Source organism: Sciurus vulgaris (assembly GCF_902686455.1).
Source record: "Sciurus vulgaris genome assembly, chromosome: 3".
Classification (NCBI taxonomy): Eukaryota; Metazoa; Chordata; class Mammalia; order Rodentia; family Sciuridae; genus Sciurus; species Sciurus vulgaris.
In genome coordinates this window covers 8,273,108-8,296,527 of record NC_136463.1, presented here as the reverse complement: position 1 = coordinate 8,296,527, position 23,420 = coordinate 8,273,108, and the positions used below count along the sequence as shown (strand labels likewise).

The following is a 23,420-nucleotide window of genomic DNA, read 5'->3' as shown; positions in this document are numbered from 1 at the left end:
AACGACTCTCCCCACAACCTCCAAGAGAAGTCAGCCCTGCCGACAACTTGATTTCAGCCCAGAGTCATGTTCCGAACTTCTTGCCTCCAGTTCTATAAGAGAATTTTGGGTTGTGTTAAACTTCCAAGTCTGGGGTAATTTGTTATAGCAGCCACAGGAAACTAATACGGTAGGAGTAAAGTTCTTGCAACAAGTTTTATCTTCGGAAGTTAATCTCGCAACAAAAGAAAAATACATAGGAAACATCCAAGAACTGTTCAAAAATAACTGTGTCACGGTTTTACAATGAAATACTAAACCACCACAAAAATACTGACCTATTAATAATAAGGGATTCATATCACATGACTAAGGATGGGTGGTTCCTAAATATTTCTCTTGCTTTATTGTCTAATGGTAGGCAGCTGATCATCTGGACACTGGAAGTTTCCTGCTTGTTTGCAGAGTGATATGAATTAAGGATGGTTGGCTCCCTTTCTGTGGATAAAGAAGCAGGAACTGGGGGTCTTTAGAGCAGAGAGGGCAGGTAGCGCCAGGACATTCATGTGGCAAGGCTGCTGTAATGAATTACCACAGAGTGGAGGCTTGAAACGATAAGGATTCATTCTCTCAGAGTTCTGGAGGCCAGAATTTCAAAGCTGGAGTTGGTTGCTCTGCAGCCTCGAGGGAGAATCTTCCACACCTTTCTTCCAGCTCCTCCAGGTCATCCTTGCCATTCCCTGGCTCAAGACAAGGTTCTCCAACCTCTGCCTCTACTCTCATACCCCTTCTTCTGTGGTTCTCCCCTCTCTTCTCTTCTAAGGACTGGTCATTGGGTTTAGGGCTTCCCCTAAGTCCAGGATGATATTGTTGCAAGATCCTTCACTAATAAGATCTGCAAAGACCTTTTGCCCAAATAAGATCACACGCTCAAGTCCTACCTGGATGCGAATTATGGGGGGACACTACTCAATTATGGGCATGTGGCCCATAGCTTCTCTCTCTCTCTCTCTCTCTCTCATTCAGTTGGAATCACCAATGTTTAGAGTGGGTGGCCCCAGGAGAGAGAAAGTTCTCCATCACAAATTGTTCAAGCCGGAAGTACTTATCTGGAAAGACCTAGAGGTGATCATGCGTCTGGATGCAAATAACTGGCCAAAACCAATGTGCTTTTAATGAGAGCAAGGATTGTACCCAAACTACTTAGCACAGCCCTGGGTATTAAAGAGATGGGTCCCATAAGGGATGCTCCCTTAAATCTTAACATCCTTCCTTTCAATGAATATATGAACTTCTACAAAGCAAAATAAACCACACTAAAGGGAATGCTAAGAATTAGACCATCTTTATATTTGATGACTATTTACAGAACACGTCCTTGGTATACTGAACTACGGGATAAAACCTGATACTCCTATGTTCCTCTGTCTTCTTTGATGGCCGAAGGTGACACACCAGGACAAATTCCATGGCAGGGGACACCTAAATCAGCATTCAAAAAATTATGTAGATGGGACCCAGAAGGGGTAGTAGCCAGTCTCCATCTGGGCAGCTGGAGGGTCCCTCAGGAAAACCTAAGAGCGAGCCCTGGGATCTACCGATGCACCTGCCCAGCCTCTTAGCAGCAGCCAAGGGCAGGCTGTCTGCTCCTGCAGGGACCCAGACAAATCACACCCACCAGGTGGGTGATTTATCAGCTAAGGGAGGCTCTTAAGCCACAGGTGGGTGCCTGTAAAGCCACCCTCCAGGGAGCCCAGACCTCAGGCCTCGCTTTGCTGCTAATCACCATAAGCACCCTGGTGCTGCAACCCCGATCTGGGTGGCCCTTAGCCACTCCCAAGCCTTGTCACACGCTGGGTGATCTCAGCTGGCCTCACACAGACCCGAGTTAGCAGGACAGGTGTTGTTATTATTCCCACTTTGCAGATGGGGAAGCTCCGCTGGAGCAGAGTGGAGAGGTCCCATGGCTTGCTCATGGCCACCCAGGGAGTTCATGTCCCAACTCCTGGCCCAGCACTCCTTAGGCAGCCCTGGCAGGCAGACGGCAGCTCCACGCCCGCTGTGCTGCCTGGGAGCACCGAGGGCTTTGCGGAGGTGGTGGCAAACACCAGGGCCGTCTCTTCCCTCTGTGCCCAGGGCTTCCATTTTGGACTCTGGCGAGTCTGGCTTGCTGAGCATCCCCAGCCTTCCTGCCCCTGCCAGTCTGGAGGCAGAGGGAATGGCCCTGACAGCAACACACAGGACTTCCCTGGGAGCAGCCAAGCTTGTCTTTTGGGGTCTGGGAGAAGCTGTCTGTTCTGAACTTTTCCAGGCATGAGAAAGACAGGATGAAGCAGATGTGGACTCCCAGCTCCACCTCTGAGTGACAGCTTTCCCACCTGTCCTGGAGAGGGGCTCACAGAGGGGCCCTCGGCCTCCCTCAGCCACCTGGAGCAGCCTCTGGAGGTGGCTGGGTGACTCTGGAGCAGAACGGAACAAGACAAACACTGCCCTGTCGGGGACCAGAGGTCAGTGGGCCACGAGTTAATGACACTCAGGTGGAGGCCTCCATGGGAGGGGGCGGAGTTAGTTCCTTGGTGGTGGGGCCGGCACCACCCAAAGGCCTTCTCGGCGGATCTGAAGCAGAGCCCTGGGGTGGGCACCTGTGGGTGGGGAACAGAGGTTGGGTCAGCACCCATGAGCCGACTCCTGAAATGCCAGATTCAGGCTGGACCCGATCTTTGAACAGGACAAAAAAGTCAGCTGTGGTTTTGTTCCCCCTGTCCCGACCCATTTCATTGTCCCTTTCTCCATCTCTGAGGAATCTGCATCCTCAAGGGGCTACCTGGATAAAACTGTATCTCTAGGAGCTCTTCTGCCTTTGGGGTCAGGCAGAGAGGAGCCAGGAGAGCAGGAGAGGACAGAGTGCAAGCTGTCTCAGGCATCCAGGCCAGCGCTCGGTTCCCATGGCACTCCACGGCGGCGTTAATAACTAACCACGTCCCAGACAGGTGCTGGCGGCCTAGCCTTAGGAGTTCTTGTTCAGGGTTGGAAGTGACTCATTTCCCTTTTATAGCTTGCTAGCAGACTGAGTCACCCAGAGGCCGGCCTGCCACACAGGCTCCCACACCTTGGCCAGCTAACATGCATGCCCATACCTTGGGACTACCTCCTTCCCAGGCCAGCTGGGCCCGTGGAGCTGGCCAAACACCATCCCTGTGAGTGACCAGGGCTTGGCCTCCCTCCTCCCCACACTCCCTCAGTTGGGACAGTTGACTCACTGTCCCCAAGGAGTCTGATGAGCTAAGAAAAACAAGGCCTAAGATGGGGGAGGACCCAAACCTAAGGCCGGTTAGGTCTGCCTCACCTGTGACCTCTACCTAAACGAGACTGTCATATGACCCTACCTCATTTCTGTGTTTGGAAATGAGACTAGAAATAGAAAGCTCCAAAACCCATGAGCCAAAGGACAAAACTGCCATGTAAATAAGTCACCTTCATCACTCCTGGGAAGGACAGAGGCTGAAGACAGGTGAACTGAGGCCCAGGAATGAATATGCTTCCTGACAGTCAGGTGACCACAGAGGCCGAGGCTGTGGACCATCCACATCCACATCCGGCTTGTAAGGCCCTGGTGTGAACCTCTTGGGACTCCTCTCCTGGACAGACCCCAGACACAGGCCATTTGAGAGAGGACACGCAGGGGCATTTTGGAAGTGATTCTTTCCCTGATCCCATATATGGTCTCTCTTACCATTTTTTTTTTTTTTTTTAACATTGAAAAGAGAGAGAAACCGTAAACATGAAAAATAAAAAAACAGGAGGTTGAAGAAAAAAAAAAGGACCTCCCTAAAATAGTTTGGGGATTTACTGTTTTGTTTTGTTTTTGTTTTTTTGTTTCCTCAATCCTCAGAAAGTCCCACTTGCTGCCTGGTTTCTAACACAGACAGTCAACACAGGTGACATCAGGTTGGACAGCACCGGGTGTCTCACCGCCAAGGGCTCCAGGCAGGTGTGAGACTGACAGGTTGAGAAGAGATGACACGATTTCTTTCCTCGGAAGATGAAAACCGAGCAGGAGCGATGTCGACAGAGGCTGCGCTCCGGGCATGGTGGGAAATCGGACACCCTGCCAGGCACTGGCCTTTTGGGTGAACCCCGCTTTCTCTGAGCTCTGGTTACACCTCCCGTCTCTCAGGTGTCAGCCAAACTCGCCCCCGGGGCTCGGAAACCCGCGGCTGGGGCTGTCTCACCTCCACAGAGCCCCCGGACTTTCCAAGCGGCAGTTTGAGGTCTGCGCGCCGCGGCTCCCACTCCACCTCCCCTGGCGCACGTCTCGCACAGAGCAGCCGGGCAGGGGCTGGCCAAGCCATGGCAGCAGCAAGGGTCCACGTGCCGGGGCAGAGGCTCCACCCGGCCCTGGCTCAAGGGACCATGTGAGTCATTAGGCCTGACCAGTGACCATGATGTCCCAGGGTGAAGTGGGAGGCCAGGGGATGCGCCCGCTGCGGGGACACGAACCAGGCTGACTCACAGTTGGACCCGAGGGGAAGTTCCGTCTCGTCCTCTGCATGGCTCCGGTCCCTGGGTGAGCTCATCCCTGCTGCTGGAGCCCAGGCTTCTCACTCTCACTCACCATCCCGGCAGAAACCTTCCCCTGGGCCGCTGCTCCCCGCCACACACACACACAGGACGGATGGCGCGGAGGAAAGCGCACCTCCTCCCCGCGTGACAGATTTTTCATCAGCAAAATATATGTCTTCCTCCTGCTGATGTCAGGCAGGAGCCTGCGGGGCTACGAGGGAGTCCATGTGACCGATCTTTGAAAGGAAGTATGCAAAATCCAAGCACTGGAGTAACACCATCACGCTCCTGCTTACAGCGCCTGCTCCCGGGACCCTGGCACCAGGCGACCATGGTGCCCCATTGCCCTGGGCCACGGGTCTGGAGGCAGGAGTGCAAGTCACTGGGTGGGAGACTGTCCCCAGGGGAGTCACCCAAAACACTAAGCTTGGCAGACAAGCAAAGACTCTGTGCCCCTTTTTTTCTCCAAACATTTCCAAAGAAGGGCATGCACAACCCTGGCCTGATAAAGTAGAACAGTTCCTCGGTGGCTCTTCTGTCATATGCAGGAGCAACAGAGAAGTCTGCAAGGAAGGACACCAGGCATTTAATCCCTTACGGGCTGTTGTCAGGTTGTACACAATCACAAGACCTGTGCTAGCAACCACCAAGACCAGGTCTTCGTGCACATAGTCTAAGAACATACAGGATCAGGCGTGAGCTCTGGGGCACCCCAGCCTGGCCCTCCTCGGTGACTGTGGATGCAGGTGGAGAGGGACACAGGGGGAACTCGGAGAAGGAAGCTGAGAGGATGTACCAAGGGGGCAAGCCAGCAAGGAGCAGAGCTGAGGGCCCACGGAGGAAGGCCTCCGCAGGGCCAGCCACCCTGGGGCACCATGGTGTCACTGGAAGGGCTCCCGTGAGCACACCCAGCACCCCTCATCACCCTAATGTAACTGGAATAGGAGGCGGGGATTCTCTCTCTTCTACCCGTTTTCTCGCTGCCTGTGCTTTTCCTCTCATTTCCGTTCTTTGCTGCTGGGCCTGCGACTTGCCAGTGTGACCCCTGGTGGCTCTGCAGGTGGAGGGTGGGAGAGAAGGGCCCTCACGGCCAGCCTCAGCCGCAGTGCGGGACCTATCCCAAACACGCAGTCGTGGTCACTGCGGGCAGAGCCGAGTGGTCGGGCTTTTCTAGCTCATCTCCAGGCTCATTTGATTGCCACGTGCATGTGGATGGGACAGGAGAGAAACGGACACAACCAACGCCCCTCCCGTTTGGACCCCCTGCCCCTCTGGGCTCCAACGGCAGCCCCTGCAAAGGGCTCTCTGAACAGTGTGTCCATCACAGCGCACTGGCTTGAGATGCTGCTTGGTCCCAGCTTCCCCCAAGGCAGAGGGTAAAGCTGCTGGCCCTCCCAAGCCCTCCACACTTGCCAATCCACCTCTGCGCTCCCTCTGCCGGGAGAACACGAGGCCGCTCCCTCCCTGGCTTCCTCCAAGTCCCCTTAGCCACCTGGTGCTGGCCTCTGCCCCTGCTCACGCCCGCCCAGCACACCTGGGCCTTCTTTCCTGCTTCTAGTCTACTTTTCCCACCACACCAGCACCTTCTTCTGCACCGGAGCCTTTACGCAGGGGCTATTTTCTCCTGCTTGCTGTCTCTCCTGCCCCTCCAGAAGGCAAGTTCCATAAGGAAGGGCAGGGTCTGCTTTGCTCAGTCCTCTGCCTGGAGTGTCCCAGCAGCAACAGGACCCTGAGGAATGTCCCTTAGATGAATGAATGAAGGAATGGAGGGAGGGACGGAGGAAGGGGCTGCAATTGAGAAGTGAACGTGCACTGAGTTGGGGAGCTCTGGGGAGGAAGGGCTGAGGGCTGGTGGAGGCAGAAGGTGCTGTTTTCAGAAAGGCAGTGCCCACAGTCTGCCTGCGAATCCCTTTGGAGTCCCTCACTAACCAACCCCAACGCGCAGGCAGCTGCCAGTGCCCAAGCCCAACTTCAACAACAGACTCTCCTTCCAGGCTCTGCTCCCCCACAGAGCCCACCCCATCCTACCACGGGGCACCCTGTCTGCACTCTAGGAATCCCAGGGTGAACACTGAAGCAGGGGACAGAGTGGCAAAAGACAAAGAAGTGAAATAAGCCCCCTTCACACCCACCGGCGCCAGCCTCCCAGTGACATCCTGAAGGGGAGATGGTGGGCCAGCGGAGGGAGCAGCCAGCCCCACAGGGCCTGTAGGAAGGGGAGGCCCACAGGTGGTGCAGGAAGAGAGCATGGTGCCCCTGGGCGGGGCCCTGGAAGAGTCCCATCCTGGGGGGGGATTCAAGCAGAGGGAGTGAGGAGCCATGGGAGGTGAGATTTGGTAGCTGGAGGGTCATGCCAGGGTTATTTGGAGGAAGAAATTCTAGAAGTTCAAAGGCTGGAGCCCGGGTAGGCACCGCAGCGGTATACAGAGGGGGCCCTGGGGAGGGAGGAGGAACACATGAGAAACTGCCAGAAGCTCAGGACTTGGTGGGGTCGTGGATGGGGACCCATTGACGCCCTTCCTTGTCACTGGTCCGTGTGGACTAAGAGGGCAGTAAGTGAGGACAGGAGGGCAGTAAGTGAGGACAGGAACTAACAGGGTGTCTGTGATGAGCCCTGCTGTGCGTCAATTCAGGAGAGGGAATGAGCATCACCGTGGTACAGAGGAGGAAACCGAGGCTGAGAAATTCATCCAAGATCATCCCCAGAACTACCAAAATGGAAAGCAAAACAGAAAGCACTGATGTTTTTGGAATGCTTAGACTGTCCCAGGCACTAGGCTGGTCACTAACTGTGCTTTCTCCCATTTTACAGATGGGGAAATCAGAGTCCCGAGGAGGGAAGGTGAGTAGGCCTGGCCACAAAGTGAGGAAGCTGCAGAAGTTGGGTACGAACCCAGGTCCACGCTCCCCTGGCTGTGCTAGACCAGTGGTGACAAATCCACAGCACACCCAGTTTGCTCCACACCCCTGCTTGGCAACACGCAGGGCTCCCTTTCCAGGCTCTGTAGGAGAAACAGATGGTCGGTTGCCTCCATTCAGACATGCCCACATTCTGAGCGTCCACCCAGGGCCAACACCTGAGACCTCCAGCCAAAACTGCACCTGCTTCAGGTACAGAGGTCTAGACAGCTACAGGCCAACCCACCCTGTGTGTAGGGAGCGACTGCTCATCCCACATCCTGCACTATTAGGACCAGACTTCAGGAGCTGCCCTCCAGGAGGCTCACCATCCTGTTTGATCCTGTGAACCATCTCTGTGCTCTGAAGGCCAGCAGGTGCCATCCACCTGCTCCTCTACGAGACCCACAGGTTTGCCTCACCTGCCAAGGGTCCTTCCTACATGCTGCAAGACCTCTGAGCTCTGCGGTGCACTCCACATGGAAAGCACGTGAGGCAGGAGCTGATGCTAGGCAGGTGATGACCCACTGCCCCTGTAAGCAGCAATGCACCACAGCAATGGCCTGGACCTGGCTTTCAACCTTGGCTCCCTCGCAAATTACCTGAGCGACCTCAGACAAGGACTCTACCGTGGTTTCCTCACCCGTGGGCTGTGACATAATGTGACCTACCTGCTAGAGCTGTGTGGGATGCAAAGGAGTTAACCCAAGTACGGAGATGAGAAGATAGCCTGCTCTGAACAAATCCAGGTCTCTGGGCCCTCCCTGATGGCTAACTGGGAGGCCCTACCTGCCAACTGGGCTTTGTGCTGGCACACAGGACGCTGCAGGGACGTCCTTGCACGGATTTTTACAAAGGAGCAAAAACCCCCGAAGCGAGAAGAGCCACGACGTTGCAGCTGTGCAGATGGACACTCACAACTCACCTTTGTCCTTGGCCTTCCTTCTTGGGGCTGGACTCCCACCAAGTCAGCAGGAAACCTCTGATTTCACCTAGAAAAAGAAGGGAAACAGGGCAATAATGGAACTCATCTGCAGACCGGTAGGGACAGGGGGCAAGCTGCTGGATGCCAGACGGCTCCCTCCAGGGAGTCTGGTGGCTGACCCTTCATCACAGAATAAGGCCATACGAATTCAGAAGAGAAGGGAGAAATCCACGTCTGATGCCGATTGTGGACATGGGAAGCCAGAGAACATTTTCAAAGCAATATGGGCATTTATTCATTTATTTATTCATTTATTTATTTATTTTGGTATCAGGGACTGAACCCAGGGAATTGAACCACTGAGCCACATCCCCAGCCCTTTTTTTAAAATTTTTTTTTATTTTGAGACAGGGTCTCCCTGAGTTGCTCAGGGCCTCACTAAGCCACTGAGGCTGACTTTGAATTTGCAATCTTCCTGCCTCAGCCTCCCAAACCACTGGAATTACAGACTTGTGCTACTGCACCTGGCTCTGGTTTTTAAAGGCAATAAATTAGACATAGAATAAACTCAGAGTAAAGGGATATCATATCATGTTGGATAGTAACTTTTCTCAAGTGAGAACAAGCTTGAATTCACAATGGACCTTGACTACTAAACAACCCAGGGACAAGCATGGGGTTCTATTTTTATTGGGCCTTTTATACAGATTCCTATGATGCTATTTTTGTATGTGCTGATCGGACAGTAACTTGGATTCATTAAGTGGTCTAACACATTAGGAGTACCAAGTTCCACATCTGGCCCCTATGATTCCATAAACAAGGCGTGCCATCAATATCAGCGATACTGTTATTGATTACACACTCCTTCGTGGGTTTCTAGAGAGTGAGGTTCTCCCAGCAACCACAGAATTCCTGAGCGAATGTGCACTGGCATCGGCAGGACCGCATCTGTGGCTGCTGCTCAAATAGATACTTCATCTTTAAATCTGGCCCCTGTTCAATCTAACGCAGACACACAGAGAGTAGTATTTCAAAAGGTGTTTAAAGATAATAGCCCTCTTCTAAGCTTCCCCATCATTAAGCTCAAAGGAATCACTCTAGACCCTTAGGTTGGTGAATGAAAGCACAGAGAAGAAAGAAAGGGGAAAGGAAACTATCGGATTTGAAACAGAAAACTCGTCACCTTCACTCACAAGAGAAAGGATTGTCTGGGTGGCGCTTGGGTCCTCTGCAGAACACGCATCAGCCATCATCACTCAGTGGTCTGACTTCGGAGGACAGGGCCAGGCTGGGTCTCTGCCCACGGCCAACCCCACCAGCCCAGGCTCATCATGGGTCAGGATGGGGGAGCGGGAGGGACTGCGACAGGTTTGCTGGGCCTCCCTCCCACGACCACGTCCACGAACTTATTCCAGGACCGTCCTGAGTGCAAGAGGCTCCGGGCAGAGCAACTGGACCATCTTAGCCCTGAGGGACTATGCAACACTGGGACCCACTGGCCGACTGGCCAGTGCTAGAAAACACCACAGAGAGCAAGCCAAGCCCCACCAGGCCCTCCATCTCTGACCCTGGCATCTGGACTGGGGCCCATTCCTGCTTTACACAAAGTCACCCCTGAGCTCAACCCACTCTCAGCTAGTCAGGTGGAAAGACTCCTCTAACCTCACTGGAGCTAAAGCCCAGGCCAATGGAAGTGGCTTTGGCACTACCCCTCCACGGGAGATCCAAATTTTAATCTTAGCCCTTCACCTACCCCCATGAAGTTTCAGTTCAGACAGTTTAGTGTCAGAGCCTGGGGAGAGGGGGAGTGGGACACGGAGGGAGGGGGCCTTCTTCAAGTCATAAGGTGGGGGGACTGGGAGTGGGGAAGGCTGGCAGATGAGGGTCTCAGACCTGGCAGAGTCTCCTCTACCCACACCACCTGTCTCGTGCTCTGGAAGCTGGCCCCCCGCTGAGCTTCTGGATGGTCTACAGAGAGCTCTGGGCAGCAGGGTGATTTCTGAGAGAATTCTGCAGTAAGTCTGAGGATCCTCCAGGGATGTTGCTAAATGTGAATTCAGCGGGCGTGGGGTGGAGGCCTGAGACTGCATTTCTAACATGTTCCCGGTGAACCCAACACAGGGGGCTTAGAACACACTGGGGGTAGCCGGGGCTCAGGGCCATCCCCTGCTGCATCCTCAGTGCCCCTGAGGGACTCAGGGCAGCCCACCCACACCTCTCCAGCCAGAGGGTTCCCCTCTGGGGTGGATGAATCCTCCTCCGAGAGGCCTGGAGGGGTGCCCAGGTGACCGGTGCAGTGCCAGAAGGGGCCAGGACATTGTTCACATCCCAAGAGACAGTGGCCCCCACCCTTTCTGGAGTCCGGTTGCAGGCAGCCCAAGCCCTGGCCCCAAGTGCTCTACAGAGCTCCACACTGAACAGAATGTTTGCTTCAGCTGGGTCCTCAGAACTCCTGGGGCTCCTTCCCCTGGGCCTTTCATGTTGGCATGGAGACCCTGCCTCCCAGGGAGCCTGGCCGCCCACGGATCCCGACTCTCTGTCCCTACCCCAGGCTGGCCTCTGTCCTGGAGAGCCCTGCCATGGCTGCTCACCCGCCTCCCTACCACGTAACCCTGCCCCAAGTGTCCTCACTGCCCATGGCAGCAGGACAGGGAGTGGACGGCACGCCCTCTGAGGCAGGCCAACAGCAGCTTGCCACACCCGCCCAAGGCCAGCCCTCCGCGGAGGCCAGAGACTGTCCCCCCCACAGCCTGCCCCAGCCCCTCCCTCCTCCTGCACCTGTACCCCACCGGGCCGGTTCCTTCCTGACACCCCCACGCCTGAGCCGGGCACCACCTAGCGGCTCCTGGCCCAACTACTGCCTCAAAGGCACCTCCAACCAAGACGAAAGGCCCGCTCCACTCCTGCAATCCTTTGGTGGAAGAACCCAGAAACTAAAGGCCGGCAGGCGAGGACACAGGAAGACACCAGCCTGTATGGTGGTCCCACAAAACACTTCTCCAAAAAGCACCACTATCTTAGTGAGACTCAGGGAAGAGAGGCCCCCTGCGCAAGACCAGGGCGGGTAGGGTGGCTTCAACACCTCAGAGACCTTTCACAGAGCCCTCTCTTTGGCCGGAATGGGAAATTCTTAGACTTTTGGGATGGATCCCAACCAGAAGGGAGTGATTTAGAGCTTTGTCCCTATCTTCCAGCAGCATTTCTAGAAGCTACCCAAGGCCAAGACATCCTCTGGCTAGAGAGACTTTCTAGGAATCATGAAAATGGTCTCATTTCTTGTAAAACCAGAACTAGTGACTATAATACCAATGCCCAGATCATGAGGAATCCAGCCTGGGTTCTTTTCATCCTGCACCATAAAATATGGGAAGAAGGGAGCCGCAAGGGCAGAAATGAAGGACCTGAGCATCATAACTTGGATCTGGATTTACCAACGTTTTTACAACCTCCAAACTGGCCAGACTTTACTGAGGACCCTTGTTGAATGACCCCTCTGTTGCCGCCACAGAACTTTCCAGAAGACCCCCACTCCGATCAGGGGACCCGTCCCCAACGGCCTCCTCTGGATCCATCCCTCTCATTCTGGGCTCTGTCCAAAGTTCTCCTGCCACCGCAGGCGGGTTCATCCGAGGTACCGGCGCCCTGGGCCTGATTCTGGCCAGGCAGCCTCCCAGCAGCCTCCGCCCCCACCTGCCCTGGCAGGAGGGAGCAGCGAGGTCCAGACACACGCTCTCAGCCCCCTGCAGCATAAACACCATGCATCCATCACACCCGGGCCTATAAAAGATAATTATACAATCTGATCTGGCAAATTAGTGCCGCACAACTGTCTAATTCTCAGTGAACACAAGGGTTGGACAGGCAGGAAAAATTAACCTGGATCTTTATTGGGATTCGCCCCCAGGTCAGGATTAGGGTTCATGTATCTCTTTTATTTTCCTGCAGAGGGAGGGTTAGACCCCGCCCCACCCCACTGGGGGAGTCTGCACAGGCTACCCCACTCCAGCCAAAAGCAAATACCGCGCTACAGGGAGCGAGGGTAGGTGGGCAGGAAGGGAGGCAGGTGACAGACAGACAGGCGTTTGTTCACAGGAAGAAAAGCTAGGGTGTCCCAAAGCAAGGGATCCGGAGCTGATGCTAACTCAACCCAAGACCAGCAAATTAACTGACATTCCCAGAGGGCAGCCTGCTCCCCAATTCCTCTGAAGTGTTTCCTTAAAGAACACTCCCATCTCCACCTTCCTCTAAACACACCCCTTGTATGGAACAAGAGTGAAGCCATGTTGGATTGATGTTTTTGCTGTGAAAGGTTGTTTTGAAGTAAAATGATGTTTTGAAGTGACTAAACAAAATATAGAAAAAAGTAAATAACAGTAAAAACCAAAACATGTAAGGCGCACGGTGATAAGATACCCGTGACGTCAGAGAGTGACTAGTGTGACATGAGTGAAATGTTTACAGACTTGTTTTGCAGTTTGTTTTGAAGGAAACTCATACGAACTTAATGTAAAAATGAGAAAAATATTTACTTGAATGTTTTGACACTTGTTGACATGACTAAGGGATTAGGCCACGACTTGTAATAGGATAAAAGGCCTGGGCAGCGAGAGCTTGGAGAGAACGCGCACTGACTGACACCTGTCGCGTCTGACCTTCTGGAGCACAGCATAGACGCTCGCGTTCTCCCCAGCTTCGTGACCAGGACCTGTGTGTGATCTGCAATCAATAAAACTCTCCTGTGTTGAGAGCCAACCGTGAGTCACTTGCAATTTGTTTCACGTCTTCTAGCAGCCACTGGAGCTATAGGCACCACGCTGCTCGGGACACCCCTCTTCCTCCCTCTGCCCCCCACCTCCTCCCAGGAGTCAGTCCTTCTGGAGAAGAGGATCATTATTGGGAGTCAGCACACATCTCCAGCAGACGAAAAGCCTTTTTTTTTTTTTTTTTTTTTTGGTACCTTTCTGGGGGGTTCCTGTTGGAGGAAGATGATCGCCCACCTAAACCCCTAAGTCAGCTCTGTAATGACCACGTGCCCAGAGCTCAAAAGACCCTCATCAACAGAGAGATGTTTAGCATCCAGACTTTATTAGGCTATAGAAACCATAGGTCTGTCAGGGACTCAGGATAATGATGGACGCAGAGACCAAGAGAACTTTCTCTACACTTAATACCCGTGGGATCTACCCATGAAATTATTCAAACATGCACCCCTCTCAGAGAGACCTCGCACAGAGAACCAGGGTGCTATTCCAGACCAACGTGGGGATCTGGGGGACGGTTATGGCATTTATCTTTCAAACGTGGGCAACTAACTAAGCGCCCCCACTTCAGAGCAGGGATTACTATGCGTGGGCAACCTAAAACACACGAGTGGTTTGTGTGTGCGTGTGTGAGTGTGTGTGTATTTCCACACGCATGTATTTTTTCCGAGGATAAAGGCCTTATTGGAAAAGCAAATGGTCTTAGATAACTGCCTCTAACTTACAGCGAGATGAAAACGCTCTGTGCCTTGTGCCTCAGGATCCTGGGCGACCTGCTTGGGCGTGTGAAGAAGGGTGGAACCCTCACGCGCATTGTGGGTCCGATTGCAATCTTTGTAGAGGTCTAGCCAAATCTCAGACTCCGGTTCCAAATGGTAGAGACAAGCGTGCACTTTTCTGGAAGGAGATAAACACCCACTCCTCTCCAGAGGAGTCTTGGCCAGAGGAGGGAGGCAGCAAAGAAAAAATATCCCTTCTCCCGAGCAGGGAATACAGCCATCCAACCAAGCTGCCTTCTGAAGAGAGGACTGCCGAGGGCATGAGCAGAGGGCACGGGAGACAGACCCGAGGAGGCTGGAGAGCCAGGAAAAGTGTCGTGGACACAGGGGAAGAAACCCTTAGCATCCTGGGACGTGCCCAAAGTCAGGCCCACAAGCAGGCATTCCAGGGGCAGGGAGTCCAGTGGGACTCGACCACCAGCCAGCTGTGGTCTTGGGACACCTTCTGAGTACTGGGCAGCAGTGACTCCTTCTTGCCCCTTCTAAGAACTCTGCCATCAAAACTGGGATTTCCATTTAGGGATGCAAAAAGAGGCCGATGGTTGTTTCCACATCAGCAACAAATCAAAAGGCGTATTCAACAGCGCTGCCTAGGTCCCGGACCCCTGGGAAGTAAGTCGACAAATGCTACCTGTTCCCACTACCTAAAAACTTACAGAATTTTTTAAGTTACAAAAACTGCAGAAGGAGAAAACAAAAGGCTACTAGTAATCACCTCTGGGTACTGAGTTTACAGGTGACTTGTTTCCTTATTTCTGCATGTCCAGAGTGAACAAGCAGTGTTTTCTGAAGATAAACCACGGTATTGAAAAAAGAATAAAAATAAAATGGGCATTCATAATTTTGAACTAGAAATAAAACCCAAAATGTAATTTAAAAAGAAAAAAACAAAAGAGTAGAAAAGACAAGTTGCAAGACCACGAAGCCAGGGACAGAGCGGTGAACTAGAATGCCAGGTGGGGACTCCAGGTGGGATCTGGCCAGGGGCCAGGGTTCCCTTGGAACCAGAGCATGATCCTGAGTGAGCCCAGGCGGCCAGACAGGATGTGCTGTGGGGCATCTCAGAGGCAGCGACCATGGGAGGGAGGGAGGGGGCAGCTTCCACGGGAGGCAGAGTGGACACTGGCTGGGACTGTGAATGTGGCCAAGCATCCTCACCTGCAGACGGGCAGCGGCTGCAGGGTGGGACTTTCCCGGAACCTGTGCCATCACAGACAGGGCCCTGGGGTCACTTGCACCTTGGTTCAGGACCTGTGGCCCTCACCACGGGTCACACAGCCCAGGCTAGACCAGCAGAGGGCCAGCCCGCCCCTGACGCAGCCTGCAGAGCCTGAGAGAGAGGGGCCTGCTCCCAGCGGAGACCGAAGGGGCAGATGGAGCCAAGAACCAAGACCCTCGGGACCTTCCGCAGGAGAGCCCACCTCCAAGGGGCATGCGGGGCACGGGGACCAGGAGGCCTCTTTCAGATGCCCCAGCTCAGAAGCTCCCCTCTCCTCTTCCTTGGCTCCCTTCCTCCTGGGTCCAGCACAAAGCGGGACCAGAAGCGGGGCTTAGGTGGAAGACGCCCACATTTTCGCCCCTGACCTTGTTCCTAAGCTCCCGCTTGCCAGTTGTCCCCAGGGAAGGCTCATCACTAGCTCCTGACAGAATCCCAAAGTCACCACATCCAAACAAGATGGCCAGGCCCCCTCACCACTCCCCATGTCAGTGATTAACCTCTCTCCATCACCCTCTGCTAAGCTGAGTTTGTCCTGTCTGGTCACTTCTGCTAATGCTGCTCATGGTCCATCTTCCTGTGACCACAATAACAACCCAAACCCCTGTTAACCTCAGCACCAGGCTGCTCCTATAATAATAATGTCTTTTATTGAGGGATCACCATGTTCCAGTGCTTCCCACATTCATTAATTCCTTGGATCCTTCCTTGTCTTACCTGGTTCATTGTTCTTCACCCCCTGGCTGTATTTCCCTACTGGGAACTCCAAGCTCTCTGGTGCCTCGGGGCCTTTGTACTTGCTATTTCCTTGGCCTGAAATACTTTGTGTAATATGCAAGGTCTCCACTCAATACTTCTTCAGCAAGGATCTCCCTGATGACCCTGTTACCCAGGCCACCCAAGCAGAACAACTTCCTGTGTCCTTTATCTCACCTGAAATTGTATCTGTTTATTCATTTTTGTTTGTTTTTCTACCTCTGAGATTCTTGGATCCTTGAGTGCAAACAGCTAGTCTGTTTTCTCCACTGTAGGATCCAGCACTCAGGGAATAAGTTAGAGTTAACCCCTTTTTGTGGTTGAACAAATGAATGAGTATTAGCATCCACATGTAAAAGGTAAGGTAATTGAGGCCCAGAAAGATTTAAAGTTTGTTCAAAGTCAGCAGGTTATTAAGAAGTTGGGTTCACATCTACCCCAAGGTCCTCTGACCAGAAGTAAAGCGGACCATGGCCTTATGGTTGCAACCATTCCTCACTTGGGCTCCTGGACTTGAGACCTGCCTGTTCCAGTCCATTCCATGTCCTTCTCCAAGCTTCTCAGCTAAAAGAGCAGTCAGCTCTGCCAGCTCTGCTCAGCAGCCCTTGGTGGCTCCCTCCTGCCTTCTGGCTGCAGTCAGAGGCCATCCACACTCTGAGCCCTCTCCTCTCTCCAGTCCTGTGTCTGTGCACGCATCTGATCTTTCTTGGCTCCCCAGACCACAGCTCTTTGCTCCCCAAACCTGCAATACCTTCTCTGCTCTGCCTCTCCCGACACCTCTGTGCTAAGCCCAGGCCACGCCTGTCCCACAAGAGGCCACCTGACTTCCCAGATCTCGTTTGGGCCAGAGCATTTCGTGCATGTACCCTGGTTGGCACTGAACCTAGGACAATGGGGGAATAGGGTATCTACCCCTTCCCAGGAGAACACACAGTCCTCTAGGGTGGGCAATGGGCCTCTGTGTTTGAACTTCTGGAGTCCAGCTCAGGGCTCAGACCATGGCCATGTAGTTAACTGACAGTATCCAAGCACCACACCCCAGGTGCACAGCCATCCTCCGTGACAGCCAAGCTTCCTCAAGGTCGATCAGTGGACAAGCTGGACTTCTGCTCATGGTGACTCTCTAGGCTGGATCCCTGAAATTGTTCCCCACCTGCCCCGACCTGGAGCTGACTTTTAACTCTCTCCTTGGTCTTCCTTGAGCCAACTCTAATTTGAACCTGAAGACACAGCTCAACTCGCTGTGCTTTAAAAACAACAACAGAAACACCTGGAAGTTTACAAGCCCATCAAACCGCATCTTCGCCCCCAGGGATGCCCACTAAAGAGAGTAGCCAGACCCATCGGCAAAACAGAGGCTGGGCATCCCCTGGCCTGGCCTGTGATGTCACTGTGGTTGTGTGCCACTCCCAGCCAGCTGACGGCCTGACCACAGAAGGTGTCCCAGGTCCAGGTCCGCCACCCTCGTGCCCAGACGGAGCCCCGCGTCTGGCTTTCACCATGTTTAAATGGAAAATAAAATGCTCAACTCCAAAACACTTTTCCAATGATATTTTAAGGAAAAATGAGATCACAGAAAATCAGGGAGGTAAGTTTAGATGGTGTGACCCCAAGCAACAGCTTTTTATCCCAAAGAATCCCGAGAGGCTTGTTCGCCAGATGAGGTGGGGAGAAACAGGGAGACCTTAAGCCCCAGAGACCACCAGGGCGGCAGGACGCTTATGCTAATGAGAAGACCTTAAGATACTACACACCCTCCCTGCAAATAGCCTGTCCCTTCTGATCCCCAACTCAACAGGACCCTGTGGTCCCTTAGGTTTGCAAAAGCTGCCCAAGGCCCCCTTGCCAGCCAGGTCAACATCTGCCTCTGCCAGAGATACCAAATGTTTCCTAAACCCACCCCAAGCCGGGCTCCTGGTGCTATGAATAGTTATTAACATTAACTCACAGCATTAATTAAAAAACACTCAGCCAGGCAAATTCTCATACTTTTTAAAAAGTCATTTGGGTAATCGCCTTTCCATGCAGCAAACTTTCCAATCGACTGACAGGTTGACATTTCACAATGTTGTTTGTTTTAATCAAGAAAGAGGGAGAAAGCCAGTGTGGTTCCCTGGTTCGTTTTTCAGGTGCCTTGATTTATTGATTGACAAATCCTTACTTAATAGCTGTACAGCGAGGCTGGGGAGAAGGCAGCCCTCACCTTGCTGGGCTGGTGTCTAGACTGGTACAGAGGGAAGTGCCATACGGCCAAGCCCAACCCCACACCCCCGGGACCCTCCTGCACCTCCCAATCCTTACTTCAGGTGCAGAACATCCCCACCAGACAAGGGTGACTTATGGAACCCATGACCAATGTGCATCCTAATCCAGCAATGTGGGAGCCGGGGGTCAGAGTGGATGAAACCCTCCGTGGTTCACAGTTTTTTTAAGCAGCAAAACCCAGACCAAGCGGGGTTACATGCATTTCAACCCATCTCCACTGTTTATAAGTCTTCGATCAATGCCTCAAATTCTCTGTGCCTCAGTTTCCTCATCTGTCACAACTGCATATAATAAGAGTGCCTTCCTATGAGGCTCTTCTGACGGTCCAATCAATACTTGTAAAGCACTTAAAATACCATCAAGAAAATAAATGTTGGGGACCTGGGCTACACGGTCGAAAAGCCTGGGCTCATTCTAAGCTTGAACATCTTGACTCCATTTGACATACATGACCCAGCCATGTCACAAAGCCTTCAGTGGAAAGACCAACAGGCTCTGAGAAGCCCACAGCTCCCTCTCCCAGGGCCCTCCCCTGCTGTTGTCCAGGGGCAGACAGCCAGCCAGGGGAGGCCTGAGGTTTGCGTGAAGACTCGCCCTCCCTACCCAGGAACACACGGCAACCAAGAAGCCCAAGACCACAGACAGCAGTGACCATACACCCCTTCAGGGAGAAGGGCTTTTCTCAGAACAAAACCATCCCCAGCAACCTTACAACAACTAAAGACAAGACAGGTGTGCAAAACCCCTACCCGGACCAGTGCACACCGCACAGGCATTTCAGTTTTGACAGAGCACCTACTGTGTGCCAGGCATTAGACCAGATGCCAGAAAAGCAGAGAAGGCAGATCCCTGGTTCATCTGAGTCAAGAGCTCAGTAGAAAGGATGACCTCGGGAGTGAACAGTGCTCATGTTCTGTGAAAGGTATTCTAGTGGATTACATGTGTATGTATGTGCAGTTAGATGTGACCTATATTGAAAATATATAATGGACTCTCGTCCATTGGAACAAGAACCTGGGAGAGAAGGTGGCTCCTGCCTCCCTGGGTTGACAGGATCAGGACATCTAGGCTATTGAGGGAAATGGCTGCAGAGTCACTTGCCAAAGGGATCACTTGGTTGGGTGGAAAGAAGGATGCCAGGCATACCTGGGAATAAGTACAACCGGGCTTTCCAGCCGTACGATGGTGTACCAGCAGGCAGGTAGGCTTCGGTAATCCATTAGTTGCCAAGGAGAGAAAGCAAGAGAGCTTGGCAGAGCTGTGTCCAAATGAGGTCGCGGGGAGGTGCCCGGCTGTGCTCAGAGCAGAAGGATCCCCACGGGAGCCCGGAGACGGCCTGGCCCCGCACCTGCATTTGTGCCGCGCTATCTTCTCATCGGCCAAATCTGGACCATCGTTCCTCCTCCTTCCTGTCTCCCCGGGGTGTCTGGAGACACATGAGAACCAAGTTGGCAGATGGGGGAGGCTAGAGATCTGCAGTTTCAGAAGAAAGGCCCGGAGAGAGCTCAATGGGGGTTCCCTCACTTGGAGAGCCATGTATGTGCCACGGTTGTGGGTTTCTTTGGGTTTATCAGAAAATCCTAACAGAAAGGAAGTCCTTTAACCAGGCCAGCAGGTGCAGATATTTTAAAATATTAAACTGAAATCCGACAGCCCTAGAATGACTCCTCCTTCGCCAAGCACACTGATTTTCAAGTCCTGTGCTGTGACCAGGAGCCTGATCCGAAGGGTATTTAACTTGGCTCTTTCCTGATCCCAAGGCCGCCCGGAGCACATGGCAATGGGCTTCTGGGGGAACCCAGCAGCCTGGCTCCTCGGCTTCGGGGTCATGTTGGGACCAGGATTTTCCTCAACTGAGAGTCGGGAGTCTTGTCATCACATGCCAGGCTTCTGACTCCGACCTGGGACCCCCAGGGAGTGGGCTGCACACCCACCAGCCTGTCCACAGACGTGCCGAACCCACAAGGAAGAAGCGGGGAGCTGGAGGGAGAAGCGAGGGGGGTCCCAGCTCCTTGTCAAAAGCCTCAGAAACCCCGAAGGCACGGCTCAGCCGGCTCCTGCAGGGCGTGGATTTGCAGTGACGGCATGTGACGGGAAGCCAGAATGAGCGCACCTCACCTCCAAGGGCTGAGATGTGGCTGCAGGAACCCCAGCTCCATAGCACACCCGACCCAGACGCGTCACGGGCTGTGGAAGCACGCGGTGAACAAGGCCTCCGCGAGCAGAGACCTAGCAGCACACACGAGCCAGGATGGGTCTGTCCGCTGCCTCAGAAGTCCCAGCAGCGAGGAGAATCGCAAACCAATGTCGGCATCCATACAAGCTCAGCACCACGGGCCTCGGGACCATGTGGTGGGTGTTATCTCCTTCCAGATGGCTGCTCAGGGCCCCCACACCATCTGCCTGCAATTCCCATATTGGCTTTGTATTATAAGAGCTTGTGGGCCTACTTTACTGTCCGTGCTGGGATAGATGCACCTTGAAGCCATGCTTTATAACCAGTTCAGCTTTTGGTATTGAAGGTAAAACATTCCTGAGTTACCCTTAAGAAAAGCCACTCCGTAAACTTTCTCCATTTAGTGTGGAGGTGGAGATTGTTCCACCATCCCTTCTGTAGGAAGATGTGGAGGAGGCCAATAGGCCACCATCAGGTTCCAGGCTAGTTCCAATGAAAAACAGGCAACATTTATCACTGCATGGTCAAAGCTGTTGAGAAAACAGAGGTCGTAACTTTAACACCACACGGTGTAAGAGCCTCAGAAGTTCTGGACCATATGAGCCCTTCACCCTTCTTCAGAGCGAGTCACAGGAATTATACTAAAGCCTTTGAAAGCAGACCAAGTCGAGGTGGCCAGGGGACAGAAGCTGAGATACCTTGACCCGGATGGGTTTCTCCTCTGTGCTGTTGACACTCGGGGCTGGGTCACTCTTTGGGGTGGGGCTATTCTGTGCACTATATTCCGTGGCCCCCACCCACTAGATGCCAGCAGTCTCCCCCAGGGAGACAAATTTCCCTCCACTGCTGGTATAGGTCCACACTGCTGCTACTTAGCAATAGGGCCTGAAACTCTGAGAGTCCTCCACATAGGACCATAACTTCTCAGAGACCATAAGTTTACAGTCATCTGATGAGGACGCTGTCCTGGATTGGTGTTTCCCAAAACAGCGGAGCTATGCCACCTAAAGGTCCATGAGATACCTACTGGTCACAATCAGACAAGGCATTAAATGACAGTCATGCCATGTTTTCCCTTCCTGGGTCTCTTTCAGTTGGGACAAAAGCAGGAAGAACATCTTCACCTGGTGCTATTAAATGCTTAACACCACTTCCATCTGGTCAGAAGAGGAGAGAGAGCTCTTCTCAGGCTCAGGGTCTTGAGAAAGCCACAAAATCTAAATCTTTATGATTCCATCAGAAATTCCATCAGCATGTCAAGTGATGCTGGATTCCACTTATGACAGCGACACTAGGCGTCCACATGTCAGTGTAGCGACAAGAGGTCTTGGGCAGTGTTGGAAAGGTGGACCTTGCCTAACTTCCTGCTGGGTATATTACTAGATGCCTCATAAGGAACTCCAGACTTGAGGAAATATTAATCATTGGAAAACTCTGAATCCAAGTTCTAGCTATTCTTTTTCTGTAAAGGTTGGTCTTTTTTTGGCAGGTGGGGTGGGTACAGGGGATTGAACTCAAGGGCACTCAACCACTGAGCCTCATCCCCAGTCCCATTTTGTATTTTATTTAGAAACAGAGTCTCAATGAGTTCCTTAGAACCTCACTTTTGCTGAGGCGGGCTTTGAATTCTCAATCCTCCTGCCTTAGCCTCCTGAGCTAATGGGATTACAGGTGTGCACCACCGTGCCCGGCTAAGGTTGGTCATTTATCACCCATTATGTGTTGAATTGTGAAACTCCCACCTCCTCCAAAATTATGTGTTGAAATCCCAACATGTAATGTGATGGTATTTGGAGAGACAGTCAGTCCGGAGGTCTTTAGTGAGGGTGAGAGCTGAGGTGCAGGGAGCTCAGGACTCAGTACAACCACCATCCTCATACAACGAGGAGACTGGAACACACATCCACATGGGGAGAAGCTGTGTCAAAGTGAAGGCAGAAACCAGGGCAAAACTGGCACAGTAAGGAATGTCCAAGAGGGCCAGAAAACTGTCAGAAGGAAGGGGAGCTGCACAGAGCAGCTCTCAGGAGGAGCCCACTCTGCCAACAGCACGAGATGGGAGTTCCAGCATCCAGAACCGTGGGAGAATACATGTCTGGGTTTAAGCCACTCAGTCTGTGGTGCTTTTTGTTCCATCAGCCTTAGAAAAATAATAATATACATTATCCTAAAAATTCATGTTGATAATCCCAGGAAACACTGTATTTTATACTTCTAAATCTCCTGGGGCAGGGAATACAGAAGCGCTTATGTTCCTTTAGAGAGGAAGCTAGTAACAAATGAAGTTTGAAAAACCAAAGAAAACCCTCCACACCACCTGTGGTTGCATTTTCCTTACTGATATCTTTATAAATTGTACAGGTTAGGTGGGATTTTCTTCTTTGGTTATCTATGGTCAATTAAGTAAGGGCACCCAACTTTGGCATAAAGAGGCCCCAAGTGGAGGCAAAGCCAGGCTTAGCACTCAGTTGTCTCAGGCTGGAGTTATCAATCAGAACTTAGGTCTGCAGGACTCATGCTGTCCTCCCCCTCCTGGGGGACATTTACACTCCCTGGGCCTTTGGATCAGAGGCTTTGGAGAAGACTGAAGTTGCTAGTGCCTAGGTAGACTCTGTTTAAAGGGATGCTGTGGCAGGTGACCAAACACATAGGCTCTTTATGCCACCTCTCACACAGTCAATGGTGGAGGGAACTAGGGACTTATCTTACACTAACACCTAATCAGAACCTAATAATTTTAGGCACCTGCTACAGAGCCAGAAAACTACAACTCTATCTAATTAAGAAAAATACCACGTAATTATTACCTCCGCAAAAAGTGCGCCCACCAATGAACAGAAACTATAACCTTGCTTGTATATTTTTTTTCCTTCACTAAAATAAATACACCAGAATCCCCAGCTCTGATCATCTGTACATTTAAGAGATCAATAATCAGGCTAGGGGCTGGGGCTGGGGCTCAGTGGTAGAGCACTTGCCTAGCATGTGCGAGGCACTGGGTTCCATTCTTAGCACCACATGTACATACATGCATAATATAAAGGTTCATCAACAACTAAAATAATATTTTAAAAAAATAATAATCAGGCTAGATAAGAAA

The 23,420-nt window shown here is 52.5% G+C and overlaps 1 long non-coding RNA gene across 1 annotated transcript in view; it reads right to left on the bottom strand.

Annotated features, from left to right (window-relative positions):
* Positions 1 to 23,420, bottom strand: part of LOC306656821 — a 142,549-nt gene that overhangs the window by 10,187 nt on the left and 108,942 nt on the right. The window contains exon 2 of the long non-coding RNA XR_013762651.1: positions 8,359 to 8,432. This is a non-coding gene — a long non-coding RNA (uncharacterized lncRNA). The remainder of the gene's footprint in view (positions 1 to 8,358; positions 8,433 to 23,420) is intronic.